This window comes from Equus przewalskii, chromosome 17, assembly GCF_037783145.1.
Source record: "Equus przewalskii isolate Varuska chromosome 17, EquPr2, whole genome shotgun sequence".
Classification (NCBI taxonomy): domain Eukaryota; kingdom Metazoa; phylum Chordata; class Mammalia; order Perissodactyla; family Equidae; genus Equus; species Equus przewalskii.
The window spans coordinates 54,085,107-54,091,398 of NC_091847.1; positions in this window are offsets into that span (position 1 = coordinate 54,085,107).

Sequence of the window (6,292 nt, forward strand, 5' to 3'; positions counted from 1 at the left end):
CCTACACGCCACTAATGCCCAGGGACAGAGTTATGCGAAGGAAGGGAAGCCCTCGGTGCCGCGAGTCTGGAAACTTGTAGAAGCCAGCAGAGGCGGACCTCCCTCGCCTCAGGAGCACCAGGGTGGGGCCCGCGGTCTTGTTCCCCTTCCCAGCCTGCGAGGCCGCGGCGGGCCCAGCTCGGCCGGTCTGGGGAGACGAGAAGCACCCAGCCAGGGCTCTGCGCGGCGCGCCGGGCGCGGCCGCCGTCCCCGTGACAATGTGAGTCTCCGCAGCGGGACCCGGCTCCCGCATCCTGACCCTTGCGTTCCAGTTGGGGAATAGAGGACTCTCGGCAGGACACCTAGCTTCTTTTAGGGCCGAGTCCCTGAGGGTCTGGGCCTCTAACCTTTCCCCACTCTTCAGCCGCCCCTGTCCTCTAAGCCCCCAGAAACCGCACACGCGGGGGAGAGCTCAGTTTTGCGTAGCACGTGGAGGGCAGACAGAGGTCAAGATTGCTGCTGGTCACCCACCCGGGACTCCAGGACCACAAGTGAGGTCCACCACTTTTCAGCTTTCAAAGTGTGAAAGTTTCCAATGCACACTTCATCTGGGTTCAATCTCAAATGATAAGCGCCAACAATCTACTAAGACACCTGGAGGTAGGACTTGGGTAAGACCAACCAGGGGCAAGCATGACTGCAGGCTTCCGGAGTCTCCTAAGGAGGGCAGATACAGAGGGCCCTTCTGCATGCTGGGAAACTAAGGTTTCAACAGATGATTCCAGAAGCTTAAGCCAGCACTTGCCTGGCGCAGCCGGCGGCCCCAGTCCCCTGGGTCAGCCGCTCTGCCTCACCTGGAATCCTCCGCACCTCCCACCAGTCCCCATGGATTGCTCGCGTTGGGCGTCCCCAAGGACAGGCCGTCACGGTCCGCTTCTGCGGGTCTCCCAGGATGTTTCCGGGACTGGGTGAACAGCGCTATTCCCAGCCTGCCCGCCGCCCCCTCGGACCGGAGTCACTCCGTTTGCTGCGACGACCGCCCGTCAAGCAGTCGTTGCCAGCTCCGGCAGGCGCAAGCCCCTGTAGCTGGCTGGGTCCGCGCACCCACCTGCTCTGTGCAGTCACCCAGCGCAGCCCCAGTCCTGCCCACAAATTTCAAAAGCGGCAACCGAGGCTCAGACCGGAAGCAGACGTAAAGGGCTCACACACTTGAATTTGGCTAAGCCCAAGCTTTCTCCTGACAGCCAGCCAAGGATGACAGAAAATTTAACAGCAACGGCTATCATTCACTGAACGCTGACTGCGTGCCAAGCAAACTGTAAAATAAGGCTGTATTTTCTCCAGCGAGCCTCCCAACAACCCAAATGAACAAGTTCTCTTATACCCATTTTACAGATGAGAATAGTGAGATGCAGAGCGGTTAATAGATTACCTGAGCTCCGACCAGGAAGAGCACGACATCCCATACCGCTGCTTTAGTTTTAGACGATGGGATGTGGAGAGTGTTGGTAAGGGAGATAGATGTGGCCTGCTGAGCTCTATCGGGCTCCCTGACCCTTTGGGTCTTCCAGGTCACCACCAACAAAATGTCAGGAGGATTTCCAGGGACCTGCTGGAGGTGGGGTGGGGCAAGGGGAGGCAGGACTCTGAGGACCCTGAGTCTAGGGACCGATTCACCTCATCTGAGTTCTAATCTTGGCTCTGGATGTCTTAGTTGTGTAACCCTGGGCAAGTTGCCTAGCCACTCTCAGCTTCTGGTTTCTCAGCTATACAATAGGAATAATAATACATAATTCAGGTGGGCAACTCTTAAGATCCTTGTGAGGATTAAATGAAGGAAGAGACTTTTTCCCCTTGTTCTCCCTTTGGTTTCCTCATGCCTAGCACGGTGCCTAGGATATAGTAAGTGCTCAAAATAAGGTTGTTTCCTTCTTTTTTGCTCTTTTGGAAGCAGTGCAGGCTGCACCTGGCACCTCCCACTCTGCCCTTCCTGCCGCCTGACATGCCCCTAGGCGATCCTCCTCCCTTGATGCCAGGCCTCAACCAAGCGTGGCTCTGGGGCAGAGTGTTTGGTGGCCTGGTCTTGGCCTTGGAGGCTCAGAGAGCAGTGGGCCAGAGAGGGTGAGGGGGGCAAGAGAGGAGTGAGGAAGGCCGGGTCCCCAGACTCCCCACTCCTTCCTACTGACCAGAAGGATTAACACGCAGAACTTAGCCTATGCCAGGGCCTAGTGTGAGCTGTACACATATTAACTCAATCTTCCCAACAATCTATCACAGTAGGACTATCCCTGTTTCACAGATGAGGAAATTGAGGAACAAAAAGGACCAGTAACTTGCTTGTGGTCACACCACGGATGAACAACAGAGCGGGGATTCAAACCACAAGGCTCTGCAGTCTCTCGCGCGTTGGGGCTGTGGCCGCAGTGAGAGGGGAGGAGGGCCCTTTGTGGAGAGGAGGCCAGTTAGAACCCGAATCTGCAAGATTTCCCTGCAGCGCCCAGGCTTGCGATTAACTAGGCCCTGCCCGCCTCTCCCCGCCGACCCATACCCCAACCCTCTCCCCCCCCCACCCCTTGTACTTGGAGCTACTCCCCACAAGACATGGAGCCCACTGCCTAAGAGGCTGCATCTTCAGACTTCAGCTTCCTCTGGCCTTATCCCCAGGCCGGGACCTACCTTGGGCCTTGCTACCCCTGAGCCTGATGCTGTCCCCGACGACCTCCAGGCTGCCTCCATCATCAGTCTGTCACAGGCACTATTCTGTCACCGTCCTGGGGGCCTCTCTGGGTCTGGGTCCCTCAACTCTACTGCCTGGAGCTCGTTTCTCTGTTTGGAGATCTGGTCAAATCCCTAGGAAACCTCTGCCCTTTGGTCCCTCATCCCATTTTCTCTCCTCTACAGACCCCATGGGGCAGCCTCTGGGCTATTTCTTTTCACCTGCGGGGAAGGGGGCAGTTTCTTGGTGAATCTGAGTCTGCAGAGAGTTCTGGGCTCCAGACTATGGATGTGGGGACAACGTGGCCGAGGGGAGAACTCAGTGCCCCTCTGCCCCAGTCCCTTCAACATCCCTGCCTCCCTGCACAGCACCCCAGCTGGGAACTATGCCCAACCAGACCCTGAGCCAAGTCACTGCCTCTGGGGAGCCCCTCCATCCCTCGCCTTCTGACTAAGGGTGGCAGTTAAGGCAGGTGTTTCCTGGCCGGGCTTTTCTCCCCCTGGAATCAAACCTTTGCTGGCAGCATCCTGGCTTGCTCCCCCATCAGCAGCCCTGGGCGCTTCAGGAACCTTTGGCCTCTCCTCAGTCCCCATCATTTATTCCTTTGTTCAATCAACAAGCATTTATTCAGTCTCTATTCTGCACCTGGTTCTGGAGATCCAGAGCTGAAACCTAAGCTTGCCCTCTCTGGCCACCAACATTCAATCAGATGCAAGGAGAATGTGGGAGTCTCTGAGCGGGAGAGGGAGGAAATCAAGGAAGGCTGTCCAGGAGGTGGCCCCGAGGGTGAATAGGAGTTGGGGGGCTGGAGAAGCTGACAGGGGCGTTCCTGAATGGATCTTACTTTCACGTGGTCTCTCTCAGGACAGCCTGCTGGTCAGAGAGGCAGTGGCCCCCGACTGAGCGCTTTCCTGGCTGGTCACTTCACAGGCCCCTGGAGCCTCCTGCAGTTCTGCCAGCAGATCTCTCTCCGTTACACATTCAGACGTGGCCCGGCCCTCACCACTCCCTGGCCCATGCACCTGAGTGGGGGTAATCAACTCTTCCAAAGCACCGCTCCCGCCCCCAGGTGACCTGGACAGTCAGCAGAGATGAGAAGCTTGGAAGGATGGGGGAAGGGTCACGCAGGCGAAGGCCAAGCGCAAACAGTCGCTGCGGAGACTTCAACCTTTTAAGGTTTTTCCCCTCCTTCCCCTCATTCCTCTCTCCTGGCTTCTTTCCTTCTTCGAGCCCTTTTGGAAACCGCAGGGAACACGCATCCCCAGGTTCGCGCCGGCGGCGGCGAACAACTGGCTCCTCCTCCGGCGGCTGGGCCCGGGCGGGGGGAAGGCGGGGAGGAGCCGGGACCCAGCCCGGCGTCGCACTGCAGCCGCCTTGGAGACCCGCGCCCCTGCCGAGCGTGCACCCCAGCTGTCTTGCCGCGCCCCCGCGGCCCTCGCAGCAGCTCCAGGCCGCCCTTACATGCCCCTTCGCCTGATCCTCCTGCCCGGGCTGCGGAATGGAGGGGGCTGTCTCGGGGTGGGAGTCTCTCGCCTGCGGAGTCCCGGGGCGAGCGGGCAGCCAGGGCGGAACCTGAGAAAGCAGAAGTTCGCGGGTTGGAAGTGGCGATCCCAGCAGCCCTCCACGAAGCTCACCCGCCCAGAGGGGGTTAGGACCTGCCTGGGAGAGGCCCCGAGACGAGGTCGTGAGTGGTAGGGGAATAGGCCAGCTCGCTCCAGACTGCCTCTGCAAGCCCGGCTGCCATCGCGCGAGCCCCAGTCTTCTCCCGATCAAGAGGGCCAGGGTCCTGCCTGTTTGGTCAATACCAACGCAGATCTATCCCCACGGGTGCCCCTTATACGGAGGGCAGCTCCGTACCAGGGAGCCACCAGGGCCGTCACCGTACACACTCCTCTTTGAGGCCGACCTTCTGGGGCAACTGGGCCGAGCGGCTGAGATCCTGCGCTCAGGATCTGGGCAGCGCAGGACTGGACTCCGGCCTGCTACTTAGAAAACGTGTTCGTCGCACAGCCCAGTTCACCCCTTAGTAAAATGGAGATAATGATAGAAGCTATCTCGTAAGACTGTGGTGATAATTAAATGAGTTAATATGTGAAAAGCGCTTTTGACAAATGGAAAGCGCTTAAATGTTAACTGCCCAAGATCCAAAAACAAAGGAGGGGAGGACAATGGAATGTAAAGAGGTCCCAGTTGAACCTCTGTTTTAACCCCTCCTGCCTCCTCGCAAAGCCTTCTGCCCAGGGGCTCTGATCTTGTCTGAGAGAACTTGAGTCAGGCCTCCGATCAGGGTCGGCCAACCAGCGTGGCTTGAGGAGGGAGAAGGGAGGGAGATGGGATCTTAGAAATCTGTGGGCAAGCCTGCCCTCCCACAGCTTCCACTCCAGAGTGGAGCCTGGGCTAACCTCCCACCCCCTAAAAAAGCCGCCAAACCCAGCAGGAGATCTACGGAGGTTCGCCAAAAGCCTTAGCGTGGGACTGGAAGCTACAGGGTCACCGCCTCCTTGACTCAGCTTCCGCCAAGTGGCTCATTAAACGCCCTGGCTGCAGCCTCCGTCCCAGGGGTAAGTCGTCTCCTGGTCTGGCTTAGAAGAACCAAGGGTCGCAGGAAGCTGACAGGTTTACCCACTCGGACCCCGACGCAGTCCCTGAGAGGGCAAACGCCGGCCCCCCAGGGCTAGGTGTTCCTCTGGCAAGCACGGCCCGCGCCCAGGGCTGGCTTTGAGGGGGCGATTAACTACGGGCCAGGAAAGCCGAAGTCCCGGGCTGCTGTCTCGGCTGACGGGACGCTCTCTCCAGCCGCTCTGCGGGCAGGCGATTCCTAGCAACTTCTCCCAAGGAGATGGGTCCGTGTTTATCAAGCAGTGCGCCCCGCCGGCCCCTTTCTTTGGTAAACACTCTTTAAACAAACAGCCCATCCGCTCTGTTATTGCCAAAGCTGCTCAGAGCTTTAATAAAAGCCCAGGGAAGATCAGAACCCGCGTCCAAGGCTGCTGCTTAATCCAATGAAGGCAATTTCCGAGGATAATTGCGAACATGTTTTAATGCATATGCATGAAAAAGGATTTTTTTCCGAGAGACCGACTTTACATGCTTATGTAATTGATTGAGGCGCTGACCCGCTATTCAAAATGTTATTTGAGAACCATCAGAATGCGTAAACTTGCAAATTGCCCAGCTTGTATCTGAATTAATACCTCATTCATCATCATTATGGGTTGATAAGTTAATTTAACCATTTCATTCTGCCTTAATGAGCTATAGTTAAATTAATGCCACATAATATATGAAAGTAACATTTAAATAGAAGCACTGGGCTGAGACAAGCAGAGGCTGCTGCTATTTGGGCTGAAATAAGGTGACATAAATCTTTTCTTCATTACAGGACCCAGTCTGCTCCACCAGCAGTTATGAAGTATTTATTCATTCACTTTCTTTTGCGAAGTTGCTTTGCCAAATAGCATAGGTAAATTATGTGAGCTTGTAAATAATGCCTGAGGATGTATTTATTAAAATAAGATTGGAGTGGGGGTGGGGGATCTATAAAAAGGCATTTTCATAGCAAGCTTATCCAGTGCCCTAGGAAAGATAGGATCCAGA